Source organism: Diabrotica virgifera, chromosome 6 (genome assembly GCF_917563875.1).
Source record: "Diabrotica virgifera virgifera chromosome 6, PGI_DIABVI_V3a".
Classification (NCBI taxonomy): Eukaryota; Metazoa; Arthropoda; class Insecta; order Coleoptera; family Chrysomelidae; genus Diabrotica; species Diabrotica virgifera.
The window spans coordinates 75,355,282-75,373,123 of NC_065448.1; the positions used below are offsets into that span (position 1 = coordinate 75,355,282).

Here is a 17,842-nt window from a genome sequence, read left to right on the forward strand (position 1 = left end):
GGCAAAGGTTGGCAATCATCAATGCTATTCTAACTTTTGACACTACAGCCCGAAAGAGTTCAGTTGAGCTGCATACAAACCATTCTCTGAGATTTCTCAGCCAGGACATTTTTTTTCTACCTATGCTGCGCCTTTCGTGAATCTTTCGCTGCATTATTAATTTTAGGAGTTCATATCTGTCACCACGTGTTATATGACCCAAGTATTGCAGTTTTCTTATTTTTATGGAATCCAGTATCTGCCTGCTGTTCTCTATTCTTCTTAGTCTTCATTGGTTATTCTGTATGTCCAGGAGATTGTCAGCATTCTTCGATATGTCCACATTTAAAGTGCTTCCAACCTATTGAGACATTGTTTATTAAGAGTCCATGTCTCCACACCATACATACGAACAGACAATACATAACACTTTAGTACACGTTTTCTAAGATTTAGACTGATGTCTCTACTACATAATATTTGTTTCATATTATTGAATGCACTTCTATCCTTTTCTAATCTCACTCTGATTTCTTTGGTATAATCGTTTGTTTCATTAATAAATTACGTTATCAGTATACGCGTAATGACGTAATCGACGATTTTTTCAAATACAAATCGAGGTCATGTGATACCCCGTTCGAAAGGCCTCCTATCGGCTTTGCAACGATGTAAAATTCGATTATTTATTTCTACCGGGTTAACTAAAATGAAATGGACTTAGTTAAGTAAAATATAATTACAATAAATACTCATTCACTAAACTAAATTAAACCAATGATATAAAGTTGTGTTTTTTGCGGATTTTAGAAAACGAAATACATTGATTGAGAACAATGAATGCTACATTATAATATACGTGCTAATAATGTAACGCAATTGCGAACCAATGAACAATTCTCAAGTAAAAAAATCGAGAAATGGGCCATGTTAAAGATCTTTCTAGAAGTGATAGAAAATCAATACCCGAAGGCAAGGAACTCAACGTTGTAATGGTGTTTCCAGAAGATCCCCGTCTAGTTCGAGGCAGGTCGCACTACATAATAATGTCAATGTCTAACCATCAACTGTTGTTATAGTGACAAAAAGGCGATGTGGGATCTGTACAAAGTACATCTTGTCAAGGAGCTGTTAGAAGATGACTTTGATATACGCTAATTCTGCGAAACTATTATGCAACGATGTAATAGAGATCAGAGTTTTCTAGAAAAGGTATTTTTTTCAGATGAAGCGGCTTTTATACTCAACGGTCACGTAACCGCATGATTTATAGATACTGGGCAAGTAAAAATCCACATTCGATGGGAGAACATAGGACACAATATCCTGAGAATTTTTTAAGGAAAACAACTGCTCCTGGTTATCTGTAATTTCTTCAGGATTATCTGCTATCACAGCTTAGTCAGCTATGTCCAAACGGAAAGGATTTGTGGTTCCAACAGAAATGGGCTCCCCCAGACTACGGCGTTGAGGTTCGAAACTAGGTCTCCAGATTTAACTACTTTAGACTTTTTATGAGATATTTGAGGAGCAAAGTGTATCAAAGTGGACCGAATAATCTAGAACAATTTAAGAAACGCATCAGAACGGATATTACACAAATGCTGAAAGTCGATGAAAACATTAGGAAAGAATTTACTGCTTGCCTTGTTCATTGCATCATTACCGAAGTTAATTTGTTTTGATTGTATTTTACTAAATATTTATTATAAGTTAGTTGTATTAATAAACCAAACAGCTTTGGTTAACCCTATAAAAATAAATATTTAAATAATTACATCGTTGCAAAAGCGATTAGGAGGTTCAAATTATATGCATATTATGTAAACTATATATTTTGGACATTTGCCTAATATCTAGTGATTATATTTGAAGAGAAGGATTAAATAATCTGCTGATAATATATTTAAACAAATTGCTAGGAATACGAGATTTATAGATATGTTTATGATAGACAAATATAAATATAGTATTTTAGATTCACAGTAATATTTTATAGGTTAACCATTGTTAATTCGTACACAAAATGTTTGAAGCAAAAAACTATTCATTAAGATAACAGGATAAATAATGACGGGGGTGAAAACTGTTAAAAAGAGATGAATATTAGTTTCAATGCAAATTTCTGACAGCAATTTTGATTTTATTTACAAATTTTAATAATATTTATTTATCGAAACATAAACGGAATAATTTAAGCTTGTAGTGTTAATCGATTTCTTAAACATCGTTTCAAACCTAGCTAGCAACCATCTTTCTTTAAATTTTACTTTTTATACTAAATGTGTATAAAACCAGCTATCAGAAATCATCAATCAGGTTTTAATCATGTCATGAGAATGGTTTTTCTTCAATACTTCTTTTGTTCTTCTTTACTTAGATTAAACTGTATGTCAGCGGCGGAGCGCTAGTCCTTTGAAAGGCAATAGTTTGGGCAGATTATCGGAGAATGAGCCATTTTTGGGAAAAGTAATTTACTAGCAATTTTATTGCTGGAATCGAATCTTATGATGGTATATATTGTTATGATCTGCTTTCTCTTACTTTTATATTAATTAATATTTATTTAATTAATTATTCAATTGTCGCAAATCATACATAAAATTAAGAAAAATCTCAGGGTGCCTTTTTATCATACAAAAAAATAACTAAAATTATCTTAGTTTATACTTATCCTTTCTCGTGGTTTCAGTATCTCTTAGTTCATCTTTATCGGGATAAAATAGGAAAAAGGAAATAAATAAAAATACCATAAAATAAGCAAATACAAATATCTTTTATTATCAAAAGCAATACTCTGAAAACCTATCAATCAAATCCTGTGGGCATAACTGTCCCAATGAAACTTTTACCATATAAATTAATTTTAATTCAACAAATATTTATCGGTTTGTTCTTGATAACATTGATAAAACAAACTAAACAAACAAATTTAGATATTCGCAAAACTACTTATACTTCCTATTAAATTTTTGAAATATTGGAATCTTAGTTCATATGCTTTTATTCAAAAAATTAACTTCTGAACATAAAGAAAATCTATCACATAAGTTATTGACTGACCTTTTGATTCACACATAATGATGTGTCCTCTTGACCCAAACAGCTCTTCCTTGTTGATTATGTTAGGCTACCTATCAAAGCCCTCTCCGTTCTCAGCATCAATCCAACAGCATACCAGCAACTAATTCTCCAAATCACGAGCCAGGCCTCTTTTGACAAGTACTCGTTAAAAAAACTCCAAAATTCTCTCCTCTCTTTCTCACAATAATATTCTCCCCCTTGGACTTACAGAATCAAATAGGTATTTCTTCTCAATTTGATCTGTCTCTCGTTCCACTTTTCAGCTACACTCTTCACTATCTAACAACCACTGGTACTTGCTTCTGAATTGTTCACGAAAACTTTGACTGCTCTTCTCCGATGCCGGTCACATAATAATCTCCTTTTTCAAACTATCTGAACATTCAACCTTCTCTCATCCCCATTTCACTTTTTTACTTCGAAAAACCCATGCATCCTTCCAAACAATTACTTCTACTCATAATAATTACTTTTCGGGAATTCTACAAATTTACTTGGGGCTTAATTGGGAGAGACTTCAAATTCCAACTTTCTCTACAATATTTTTCTAAATATAATAATTACCTGTGACTTTTGGCCTCGCACGTAACAAAGCAACCGTTTTAAAATTATAATCCCGAAACAAATTGTCTATTCATATAACTTTATTTTTAGGGAAAACTCATTAAGGATAACCCACTGTGTAAAAACTAACTTATAATAAATAGTTACAAATCAATATACAGGGTGTATCAAATGTATGTGCCCGCGTTATATTAAAAAAAAATAAAATTTTTATTCTATCTTTGATTGACAAAATGATACACAATAATATATTAATACTATAGGTATGCAAATTCCGCAGATAGTGTGGTACTTTTTTTATAAACAAACTGGCGCCCGTAAATCGTGTTTTTTTCAATTTTTGCTCTATAACTCCAGAAATTTTAACAGCAAAAACACCCAAATAAAAATTCACCGTAATTAAATTCTGCATAGAGATGTGTTTTTCCCGAATTACTTCGACGAAAATTTTCCCCGGAAAATGCGGGTTTTTTCAACAAAATCTTTAATTTTCAATTAAAATTTTAGATAAGTAATTGTTTATCAATAATTAAATAACTTTGTAATATAAAAGCTCTTTTCTTATAGACTATAATTCCAGAAGCCGATGGAAATTGAATGAACAGAAGCAACAATTGAATTGTTAATTAAAAATTTACGGTCGCTATAATAACCACAATAATTATGATACATAACTATAATTAACAGTAACTATAATTTTTGTATAAACAGACACTATCTTCACTATTTCCTTGTTTGTTAAATATAGCTCCCAGATATTTGCATTGTTTCACACCAACGATATGTCCTTGTTCCAATGGTTGGTTTTCAATGTCTTTGTTTCCCACTATGAAGTATGTATTCTGAATTATCCGTATTTATTACTAATCCTGCCTGTTGGTAATCTTCATTTAGTTTCTGTATAATTTTTTCATATTATATAGTAAAAATAATAGTTTGTCTTTGTTTTCTGCCGTGAAGATGGCAGAAAAATTTGGACACATATTTAGACACGACAGGTATAACTTCCTTCAACTTATTATAGAAGAGAAAATAGAAGGAAGACGCGGCCCGGGTAGACGACAAATGACCTGGCTGCGCAACATCAAAGAATGGACAGGATTAGACTTTCAAAGTCTAATAAGAAAAGCCCAAAATAGAGGCGACTTTGCAAAAGTCATCGCCAACTTTCGCTAAGAAGACGGGACCCAAAGAAGAGAAGATGCAATATTCGTATAACTTAGTAATTGACGGAAACTGTTGCCCATTTTATGTCCTGCGTGGACATACATGGTTTCGTCCATGATGAAGTCCATACATTAGCGCTTAGATAATTTCCTTATGGCATGCTAGCATTAATTTGCATTCCTTTTTATGTATTACCTTAGTATTTAAAGTTGATACTATGTTAGCCCCCTCAGTAACCTTAATTATTTCACTTACATGCTTGTTATCAAACGATTTGGCAATGTCAACACAACAAACAAACATGGGCTTGTTAAACTTTATAGATTTTTCGTCGGTTTTTATATGTAAACATTGTGTCCATCATTGATATATAGCCGTAAATTGTTTTAATTTTTTTATTGTTGACACCTTATTCTACCAATACTTTTGTTTTTTCCATACTTCTCATATTAAGAGCCCCTCTTTTATTAAGTCACGATGTTAATGACGACCTGAGGTATTTTAATGTAAGCAATCGGAGAGAAAAAAACGAAGAACAAACAAGAATGAAGAAAGATTGTAAATCAAGCCATAGCCTGAGTGGCTCGAAGTGTTAATATATTCAGAGATAGCTTAAAATTTAATTTGTTTGAGTGCTCTAAATCAAAACTAAATCCGGATGTCTAGTAAGCAAATTAAACCAGAGAAGGTTCCCATTGCTTTCATTCTGGTGGGATGTAGAATAGCATTATGTTGTTTTATATGCCATTAGAGTGAAAACTTAGTCTTTTTGCAAGCAGTTGCCGCTAGGGCATCTACGCCATTTCGTTCGTTGCAATCCGGGACTGCATGCTGGGGTTTGTTTTGGTTGGATCAGGGAGAGCAGCGTATGTGCCTCCTGATGAGAGACTAATAAGTTTCGAAACCGGTAGGGGTGCTTGCAGCACTCTCTGATTGGACTAGAATATGGTTCGGCTGTGTTTTCGTTTTGCAACGAAATTGAAAATGGTTATTCATTTTTAATACCAAATAATTTGTTAGTAGATGTAATAGCGACATAAGGTATACGTAGTGTGACCAACTCCAATTCAGTCGAATTCGGGACAAGGCTAAAAAAAATACCTAAAATCCGGGACATTCCCATGAAAATGGGGCCATTTTTTTTTAAATATAGAACTTTAATCGTTTTATTGATTATTTATCATTTTTATGTTGAAAAAAAAATTTTATGGGATGGGTTGTAATGATAATCCCACTTTTGTTAGTTTTTGATGGTTACGATTCCAATCCGGAAATCGTTCTCAAAGAAGGAAAAATTAGAAAATCAATTGCTGTTGGACTTCAATGTAAATAGAACCTTAGGTTAATATAAAAATATAATTATCATAATTACATTGCCAAGTTTTTAAATCGTCTTTTCAGATGACGAGAAATAAAATACAGAAACGGAAAAAATCCCGAGTTTGAATTTTCCTACAACTATATACCACGAAATAAAATGCTAGAGTTTTTGATGTGGTATTAGTTTTACACTTTACATTAGACTACTAGACAGATAGTTTAGGTCGACTATTAGAAATTGTCCACTTTTTTTCGTCCCACCAATTCAGTTTGATGTAAATCCTTAAAAAAAATAACGTGTTCAAAATTTTAAAATAGAATTTTACCAAACCGTTGAAAATTCGGATGACCCGGAAGTCTTGTCTGGGACGCCAGGACACGACTTCGTAATTCGGGCCATGTCCCGGATTTTTCGGGCTAATTGGTCACATTAGGTATACGGTATACGGCAAAATAAACAGTAATGAAACGCGTCTGCCTCAAATTTGTACGTATTATGCGCTGAAACGAACTGTATGGTTTCAGAACGTCGTTATAACGTTATGTGAATGTCGTGTTAATGTTAGGTGCTTTAGGATGATTCTCAGTTTTGCAGAATTTTTTTTGTCGTATAATACTATTTTCGGTCATACGGAAAATGTCGCGAACACGGTCCAACCCTAAATGTCAATAATGGTTTCAGCAGGACGCATTTCGCGCGGCAATTGCGCAATTATTTTGGGATCGCCTTCGGGAAACTTCGACAAAAAATCGAAGATGGTGTGACAAAAAAGTACAATAACGTTTCTTACTTACTTCGTCAATAAAAAGAAGGTATTATCCTCGAATGTCATCTAATAAAATAGTTTGGTGGCAACTTAAATTAACATATAAATACACACTAAACAAAGGACAAAACAGATAACTTTGAGTGCCTGGTAAGATTCTACATTTTTGCAAGATGGAAGCAGAATGAAGTATTACTTATTTAATAAAAAATTTTCCTCTTGGTAAAAGGTATATTAGTTTAAAAAGCCCTAAAGGGCTACAAACGTATAAACAAAACGTTTTCGCTCTGTAACAAGAGCATCAACAGTGTTACAAGAACATGGTGAGCCAACCAAAAAATACAAGGTCAAAGCCTTTCAAAAAACAGACAAAAGTCTTATATGAATGAATACTCTAGAATTCTAGAATTCTAGAATGACCTAGTTACCTTTTGACCCACTTACCACGTGTGGGAGTCATATGTTGCCCTAGGGCCTTATCCTTAGGAATTTTATCCATCCTTTGGATTTTTTTATGTATTCATTCATATAAGACTTTTGTCTGTTTTTTGAAAGGCTTTGACCTTGTATTTTTTGGTTGGCTCACCAGGTTCTTGTAACACTGTTGATGCTCTTGTTACAGAGCGAAAACGTTTTGTTTATATGTTTGTAGCCCTTTAGGGCTTTTTAAACTAATATACCTTTTACCAAGAGGAAAATTTTTTAATAAATTGCACTTGTAATTAATGGTATACAGCCAACTACAGGAAGTTCTTCCTTGTGGATTATTACTTATTTGATGGAAATGATCGAGTGATGTCTGACAGATGACAATTTGGTGAGACTGTGACTGTATAATATATACAGTCACTACACAATGAACTGCACATTTAAAAAAACCTAAAGCCGATCAAAACAGTAGCAGTAGGGCAAAAGGTGAAATGAGAGGTTATTAAAATTATTGTTAAATTATTTATTTGTAGTTAAATGTGTAAGCCAGTTCCCACATTCAAACCTGTCAGAGGTGAGCTAAGATATTGGTTGGCGACAATGTTTGTGGACATATAGATTGGATGTGGTACTGGTTAACACCTGAAGAGTGGTTGGTTGCATACTCTGCAGTACTAATTAAGATTAAATGTTTGAAATGAAAAATGAAATTGACTTATTGAAATGAACTGAGTAGAATTTGAGATTTAAAAAAGCTTAATGAAATATGAAATATTATACCACTAGTTCGACTTAACAGTGGTATAATATTTCATATTTCATTAAGCTTTTTTAAATCTCAAATTCTACTTTTGCCCTACTGCTACTGTTTTATCGTGCTTGAGGTCTTTGATCGGCTTTAAGTTTTTTTTAAATGTGCAGTTCATTGTGTAGTGACTGTACATATTACACAGTCACAGTCTCACCAAATTGTCATCTGTCAGACATCACTCGATAATTTCCGTCAAATAAGTAATACTTCAGTCTGCTTCCATCTTGCAAAAATGTAGAATCTTACCAGGCACTCAAATTTATCTGTTTTGTCCTTTGTTAAGTGTGTATTTATATGTTAATTTAAGTTGCCACCAAACTATTTTATTAGATGGCATTCGAGGATAATACCTTCTTTTTATTGACGAAGTAAGTAGAAACGTTATTGTACTTTTTTGTCACACCATCTTCGATTTGTTGTCGAAGTTTCTAACTTTTTCTTCCTTTTACAATGGCGTTTTCTTTGCTTATTTCAGATGCCCCTGAAGATGCGCTAGATAGCGAAAGTATACTTGGGCAAGATTAAATAAACTCAGTGCTCGATATCTGCCTTTTATTTCCGTAAATTTAATAATACTTATAAAAACCTGAAATCCGAGCCTTCTACAATTTCTTCAATTTGCAACGCAAATAGAGCGATAAATGAAAGACATTTAAGTTACAGTTAAGTAACACTATTTTTTGTGCAAAGAAAGAGTAAATCAATGTTCCGTTTTTATTTACATAAAACACCCAAGCGCCTTTCGGCTAAATCCTCGGAAATATTTGCAATAGTACGTCAAGACAGTTTGTTTTCATTTTCAGGCGCTCCCCGTAGGCCGTAGGCCATAATAACGAGACGTAAATACAATCCACAAGCACCAATTTATGAATGGCATCACATTAGACTATTTCAAAGAAGTAAAAAATCTAGAACTCACGTAGAAAAGTCATATTGAAAAAATCGTATCGACTGCTTTGGTGGTAAATTGGACCAGCTGCAAGACATTTGGAAAGACTTATGGTCTAAAACCGAAAATGACGCTTTGGTCATATAAAACGATTATTAGTCCAATGGTCACATACGCAACACTCGTATGGTGGCCAAAAACACAACACACAACAGCAGACTGGCAGAAACTTTGACAAACGGATAGCAGAACACAAAAGGGCTTTCAACAATAGAAAATCAGACACTTCTATATACGCACTTCACCTTCTAGATCATAATCATTCTTTTAATGAAGAGTTTCAAATTCTGCACATTCAAAATAAAGGCGTTAAGCTATCTTTATTAGAATCTATGGAAATTAATATCAACTCGAGACAAACAGCTCCCCACTTCTCAACCTATTCAGTTAAAAAGGCAAACCCATAGTAAACTAAATCACTTGAGAAAGGCACTCTGCCGAAACCGCTGTAGTCACATAGTTATAATAAATTTTGTGGAAGTATAGAAAACAAACATTTTCAGTGTTTTATTGTTAGATAAAATGAACTTCCATCAAGTAACGGTCGAATCCATCAAATATGCACAAATAATGATCTCTTTAGGTCGAAGTGTGGTGAAGCTGCATGGCATTAACGACCTCACATATTCTAATCTAATCTATGTGTTGTTATGAAGAAATCTATTGCATTTTCATTCGGGCTTACCCATGTAATTCGTTTATGTGGTTTCTTTTGGAAGATTTATGTATACATATTTCCAAAATACTTTTGTATAGATAGCTTGCTTTATTTAAACAACTTTTATTCAAAACTTTGTTTGTAAATCTATCAGGAATCAAAGTATTGGCAAGTTACACTATTTTTTGTACATACTGTCTGAATAAAAAATTTAATAGGACCAGTTTCTTCTCTTCTGTTTATTTTTTCTTATAATAAAATTCAAATTACTCTTAAGTACGTAATAAAAGGCCGAGGAAACGGAAAAATAAAAACCCTAAATAATTTAGCACACCTTTCTTGATGTCTATATCTAACCTTCATTATTTTTTATTTGCAAAGAAAGAGTAAATCAATGTCCCGTTTTTATTTACATAAAACACCCAAGCGCCTTTCGGCTAAATCCTCGGGAAATATTTGCAATAGTACGTCAAGATAGTTTGTTTTCATTTTCAGGCGCTCCCCGTAGGCCATAACTCCTGCCACTGTTCGTTCCAGACTTACGTTCGCTCCTGCAGGTTTCGGCTTTAAATGGAACCACAGATTATCTATATTTGATTTAGACCGATAAGAAACATGAAAACGTAGTGGAGTCAAAATGAGAGAAAAAACGGTTTTTATTTAAAAGTTGACCTACGGTAGGGTAATAACGAGTTTTGATAACGTTCGGCTATCAATCTTGTCGACAGTTGGTTTTTTATTTTCAGTGACAAGCCGTCGTTCATTATTGCTGATTGGATTGAAGGAGAGAAGGAAGTATTGGGGAAAACAATTTCATTATCACGTCAGTAAGTCATTATATATAGCCGATGTCTAACTAGATTTTCGCAAAACTTAGACTTACCGGTAATTTATTGTTTTGTAGGTTATGCGAAAGATTGATAATGATTTGATGTAATATTGTGGGACATCGTATCTCAAATTTTTAGATGAAATAGATAAGGAAAATATTATCGTATTTTTATTCTTAGCTGGCAACAGTTTGTCATCATTTATATTTAGCATCGAAAATTACGAGAATTATAGTGTTTAGGTACAGCTTCCCAATATAAAAATATTCGGTTTTTAATAATTTCTGATGCATGAACTACAGATAGTTGTTAATAATATTTTTTTATTGGTACCCCATTTTGCTTACTTAAAGTACGCATCAGCGTCTTTAAATTCAACTTCCAAAAACGCGCGTGTTTTAAAGTTACCATGGAAACATTAACAGTTTTAAATATTGATCTGACCTGACATGAGTACATACCTTCTAACGTCAAATGAAAAAAAAAATGGATAAAATATTACTAACAAATGTTTCAAAAGCTTTACTCAAATCTTTTAAAATCGTAATATTTTAAATCAATGTGAGAAGTACATTTATTTATTATTTATTTATTTATTGTTTATACATATGACCTGACCTATAGTGACTAATCCAGGTCGTTTTTTCCTGATGGGATTACAGATATTTTTATATTTTTACATCTTTTACTAAATTACTAAATCTATTTTTACAATTTCGTCGGTATACTGCGAAAACCAGGTAAATGCCGAAATACCGAAACGGAGAAAAAACGTTTTTAAAGTTTACTGTTTTATTTTGAATTAAGAGGACAACTTGTGTTCGATATTCGGTATTCCAGTGAAAGATGCATATATCAGAAATTATATTATATCACTAGCTTGAAAATGTTAATACACCTAGCTGATTAAACCTAAATTTAAGATAGAGATGCGGTCACTTACCTGGTTTTACCTGTAAATCTAAATTAATCAGTTACGTAGTATTTTGTATTTTGACAACGGCACCCGATTTGGGCGTCGAAACGCTAATAAAATTATTTTTTTCATTTTAATTGTGGCTTATTTCCCATATAAATAATTAATCATAAAAATGCCACAAGGAAATAGCTTCAGAACAACAACAGACAAGTAATCTGGCATACCATAGAGAGACCTGATTTCTAGCGGTTTAGATGCTGCTATGTATATAGACAAATTCTATACAAGAATATCCCGACTCTAAAAATTTATGTTACGATACTGTCCTCCACAGATATAAGAAAATACACTTATTTCACTTGCTTACATATTCTGGGACACATTTTGATAAGTAGTTGAGTATAATGCTTTCTATTTCAGAACTACCTCGTATACCGTTAATTTCTGACCAGGCAAAACGGTAAGCTGCATTTGGTAAAGCGGCTTCATTTACACAGAAATTGTAGACCCATACTTTTCGGGAAGAATATATGAATTTTCCAGTTAATCTGGAATCTGTAGTATAGCCTGTAGATCGAAGATGATTGAAACAAAATTCCGTTGTTGATTAGAGCTTTTCTTATCATTTCATTTTTCGAGATTCCATACTTCTCTTTTTTTTGTGTTGTCTGTAACTGTTTTCTAAATTCGGTTTCTTAGTTGGATTAGCCATATCATAATATGATAGGGCTAATAAATATTATTTATTACAAACTAAACTGATCTTATTTAGGACAAAAAAGCTTAAATTATAGTCGTTAAAAAATATTCTTCGGTACGTAATTTCGCTAATACCTTCCTGTTTCTTCAGCTGACAATCATTTATATAAAGAAAGTTGATACATTTTCCTTTCCTTGATACACATTCCTACTCAAATTTTTGTCCAAATATCTACGCTTGGAACTTTGGCGAATATAATGTGAGACCTTTGTTGGAAAAGACTCAATATGAGCCTTCAGAATTTTTCGGTTTTCATTGCTTGTTTTATTTGGCAGTATATGCTTGCCTCTTTTGCCCGTATCTGCATAACAACATAGAATATCAATTTTTCTTACATCTTGCATTAACGACCCTGATATACAAAGTGTCTTAAAAAAATTCTCACATACCTGTACCTCTTGACCATTCAAAGAAACATAGTCGATACTATCTATTTTACCAGTCGATATAAATGAGAAATTTTAATAAAATATACATGTAAAATGTATTAAAGACATTTATCACCTTTTTACTGAATATGGTATACAGCAGTAGAAATATATTGTTGTCCGGCAAAATAATATATGTGCGCTTACTTGGTTTTACATGCAACAGAACTTTAATTTTGTGGAAGTAAGTAGCGATATATTGTTTTACTTGAAAATGAAAAGTTGGTTATGAGTAATTTATTTGTTTATCACACAAATTATCTGCTGAATGGTAAGTCGTATCATTTACTGGGTTTTACCTGTATGTAGAGCGTAAATAGCTGAGAATTTTGGTATATTTAACTCAATATTTTAAAATTTGTCATTTACCTGGTTTTCGCAGTATACCGACGATTTATTAACTAATTTGCCATAATCTATTAATTTTATGTTTTAAATTTCTTACAATTTTTAATTTTTTTTTCAATTTCTCTTACATTTTTTGACCTTTAATAATTTATAATTTACTATATTTATTAATATATTTTACTAGCAGCCTCTACCCAGAACGTGAAGTGTAGCTATTCATCCCTAGGCGGAGCCTGCTAGTATTTTCTTTTTCTATAAATCTAAAAACTATAACATAATTAAAATTAATATTAAATTTCAACAAATATACATTTAACAGATTTAAATAAACAATATACATTTGTTAAAATATTTTTGGTACCATCAACTTCCCTCTAAGTTATAAAGACAGTCCCTCTATTTTCAGAAGAGAGTTGGTAGTCTTTTTTTTTCTTTTTTTTTAATTAAATCAATTTAATTTATTTTTAATTATATATTCAATTGTGAGAAGTACAGTTGGTATTGTTTGAAATATGTATACTTCCGTTTTTTAAATCAGAAGAAATGCTGTTGAAATTAATACTACCGACGTTCTCGGAAGTCAATGAGGTTGTACTTCCATTAATGGCACTTCCAATAATGTTTGAAACATTATTTTTATTTATTTCCATATTTATTATTATTCATTTCCATAACAGCGAAAGGTATTCTGATGTATATCACAAATTCAACAACTATTTTACATTATTAGCTCTTATTTCAACTTTTTGTAGTAATAATAGCGTTAAGTATTCGTGAATAACTGGTCTTTAAAACAATTGCTCTATTTCGAGCAATACCTCAATATCCACTTATACTTTAATATACTATTCACTTATGTATATAAAGTCTATTCGGTGAATTTACACGGGTATTGTATTAAGTAAATAAGCGATGATTCAACTAATTCCTGCTTTGATTGGTCGTAGTTAAGAATATTCGCCCTCCTGTTTAACTCTAAAAATTCTGTCTTCCAAATAATATTGTGTTAGATGCACATATTGGATGGTAAAGATATCTTTTTATGTTTAGTAACAAGCCATTGTGTCACACTTTATCAAATTCTTTTGCTATATCTAGGAAAATAGCTGTGCATGTTTTATTCTCTTCTAGAGATCTTTCTACAAGGTGTCCCAAAAAAGTAGTGGAACGGTCGAATATTTCACGAACTAAACATCGGATCGAAAAAATGAAAAATACGTTTTCAATCATTTTTAAAAATCTATCCAATGACATCAAACACCAACCCCCACTGCACCCCCTGGAGGTGGGGTGGGGGTTAACTTTAAAATCTCAAATGGAAACCCCAAGTTTTTCTTGCAGATTTTAATTCGTCACGTAAAAGTAAGCAACTTTTATTCAAGACATTTTTTCGAATTGTGGATAGATGGCGATATAATTGGGAAAAACGATTTATCCTGATACCATAGGTAAATTATAGAGACGGTCTAATATCTCACGAAATACACTTCCAAATAAGAAACTAAAAAACATATTTGTAATCTTTTTCGAAAATCTTTCGAATAACGCCAAACGTGACCCTCCAACCCACCCTCTGGAGGTGGGGTGGGGGGTAACTTTAAAATATTAAATAGCAACCCCCACCTTTTATTACAGATTCAGATCCGTCATGAAAAATTAAGCAACATTTATTCGAAACATTTTTTAAAATTGTTAATAGATGGCGCTTCAATTGGAAAAATATGATTTATTAGCGCCATCTATCAGAAATTTTAAAAAATGTTTCGAATAAATGTTGCTTAATTTTTATGACGAATCCGAATCTGCAATAAAAAGTGGGAGTTGCTATTTAATATTTTAAAGTTACCCCCCACCCCACCTTCAGGGGGTGGGTTGGAGGGTCATGTTTGATGTTATTCGATAGGTTTTTGAAAAAGATTAAAAATCTGTTTTTTGGATTCTTATTTGGAAGTGCATTTCGTGAGATATTAGACCGTTTCTATAATTTAACTATGGTATCAGGATAAATCGTTTTTTCCAATTATAGCGCCATCTATCCACAGTTCGAAAAAATGTCTTAAATAAAACTTGCCTACTTTTACGAAACGAATCCAAATTTGCAAGAAAAATTGGGAGTTTCCATTTGAGATTTTAATTTTACCCCCCACCTACCAGATTGGTGTTTGTTGTCATTGTATAGATTTTTGAAAATGATTGAACATATATTTTTCAGTTTTTCGATCCGATGTTTAGTTCGCGAAATATTCGACCGTTCCGCTACTTTTGGGACACCCTATATAATATTTGCTATGCGATATACAGGGTGTCCAGAAACTCTACCGACAAACAAAAGACAGGAGATTCTTCAGATAATTTTAAGTTAATTTAACCCAATTCACTTAGTCCGAAAATGCTTCCTAAGGGAGCTAGAGCTCTTTGAAGATGGCGTCTTGTAATTAGTTTTTCTTAAATACCTCCAGAACGCTTCCATTTAGAAAAACAAAAGTTGCTACGCGTATTTATCTTCAAGATATAAATCTAATCCATCCATTACAAATTTCTAGTACCGATCATAGGTGTCCGTTTTGGGAAGGGCAACGGTTATTTTATCACATAACTTTTTTATCTTTAACTTTTATGCATTTCTGACACTGGATTATTAAATTATGGAGTATTCTAGTACTAAAAGGTACTCTTGTTTTAAATCTGTAGGACACACCGTTTTCTAGAAAAATCGATTTGAAAATTTTTCGCTCTTTGAATTAAAAAAATTTTTTTCAAAAAAAAACTGTTTAGAAATACCAAAACTGGTACATTTATTTATATTCCAGAAATAAATCGATTTCATTAATTGTGAATTTCTAATACTGGTCATAGGCGTCCGTTTTGGGTAGGTCAACAGTTATTTTATAGCATAACTTTTTTATCTTGAATTTTTGAGCATTTTTGACACTAGATTATTAAATTATGAGGTATTCGAGTACTAAAAGTTACTCTTACTTTATGTTGGTAAAATACTTCGTTTTTTGTTGAAAAGTTCTTTTCATTTTTTTTTTCAAATTCCAAAAATGAAAAATTTCAAATCGATTTTTCTAGAAAACGGTGTGTCCTACCGACTTAAAGCAAGAGTACCTTTTAGTACTAGAATACCTCACAATTTAAAAATACGGTGTCAAAAATGCATAAAAGTTAAGAACAAAAAAGTTATGCGTTAAAATACCCGTTGCTCTACCCAAAACGGACGCCCATGACCGGTACTAGAACTTTGCGATAGATGGAATCGATTCATCTCTGAAAACTAAATATGCATACCAATTTTCGTTTTTCTAAATCTAAGCGTTCTGGAGGTATTTAAGAAAAACTAATTTCATGACGCCATCTACAAAGAGCTCTAGCTCCCTTAAGAAGCATTTTCGGACTAGGTGAATTGGGTTAAATTGTCTTAAAATTATCTGAGGAATCTCCTGTCTTCGTTTGTCGGTAAAGTTTCTGGACACCCTGTATTTGGTCTATTGTTGGGTGTTTTTTGCGGAATACAAATTGGTGGGAAAGAATAATTTTTTTGTGGTGTGAGTATACATAAGTTGTATTCTTACTAGCAATATCTTGTCAAATAATTTGGAAATAATTGGTAGCAACGATATATGGGTCTGTATGATTCTACATTATGTACTGGTTTCCCTGGTTTGGGAATCGTCATTAGCTCAGATGTTTTCCACTTTATTGGTACATATTGTAAACTGAATACTACATTTATAAGGTTTGTGAGTTGTACTATGGCCATCCTAGGTACTGTTGTAGTACTTCTCCTGTTAAGTCAAATCCCGGAGCCTTTTTGTGATTGATATTGTTTTTGATTACTGCTGCGGTGGTTTACGTATTTAGAAAAATGAAAACGTTGTGAAGTCAAAATGAGAGAAAAAACGGTTTTTATTTAAAAGTTGACCTACGGTAGGGTAATAACGAGTTTTGATAACGTTCGGCTATCAATCTTGTCGACAGTTGGTTTTTTATTTTCAGTGACAAGCCGTCGTTCATTATTGCTGATTGGATTGAAGGAGAGAAGGAAGTATTGGAGAAAACAATTTCATTATCACGTCAGTAAGTCATTATAAATAGCCGATATTTAACTAGATTTTCGCAAAACTTAGACTTACCGGTAATTTATTGTTTTATAGGTTATGCGAAAGATTGATCATAATGATTTGATGTAATATTGTGCGACATCGTATCTCAAATTTTTAGATGAAATAGATAAGGAACATATTACCGTATTTTTATTCTTAACTGGCAGCAGTTTGTTATCATTTATATTTAACATCGAAAATTACAAGAATTGTAGTGTTTACAGCTTCCCAATATAAAAATATATGATTTTTAATAATTTCTGTCGCATCAACTACAGATAGTTATTAATATTTTTTTTATTGGTACCCCATTTTGCTTACTTAAAGTACGCATCAGCGTCTTTAAATTCAACTTCCAAAAACGCGCGTGTTTTAAAGTTACCATGGAAACATTAACAGTTTTAAATATTGATCTGACCTGACATGAGTACATACCTTCTAACGTCAAATGAAAAAAAAAATGGATAAAATATTACTAACAAATGTTATATATATATATATATATATATATATATATATATATATATATATATATATGATCGGTTTAGAACGTCTTGCGGCGTTGTGCGATTCCCAAATTCCATTCCTTCCTATTTTGCCAGAGGTCATCCCTGAGGTCTCGCGCGCTCATCGCTTTCCGGATGCCAGTGGTCGAATTAACTTTCGGTCCCCCTCGCTTCCGATGTTCAGGAGGTTGCCATTCCAGACATTGTTTTGGAAGTC

The 17,842-nt window shown here is 32.4% G+C and overlaps 1 protein-coding gene across 2 annotated transcripts in view; it reads left to right on the plus strand.

Moving 5' to 3' along the window:
- The first annotated feature begins 10,424 nt into the window (after window positions 1-10,424).
- The window catches only part of LOC114339984 (uncharacterized), a 1,283,677-nt gene continuing 1,276,259 nt past the window's right edge, over window positions 10,425-17,842 (plus strand). The window contains exon 1 of one of the 2 annotated variants that reach the window (XM_050652564.1): window positions 10,425-10,555. The gene's annotated coding sequence lies outside the window, so the exon portion shown is untranslated. Of the gene's footprint in view, window positions 10,556-17,040; window positions 17,094-17,842 lie in introns of those variants that run through there. The other variant, XM_050652566.1, reaches the window with a different exon arrangement.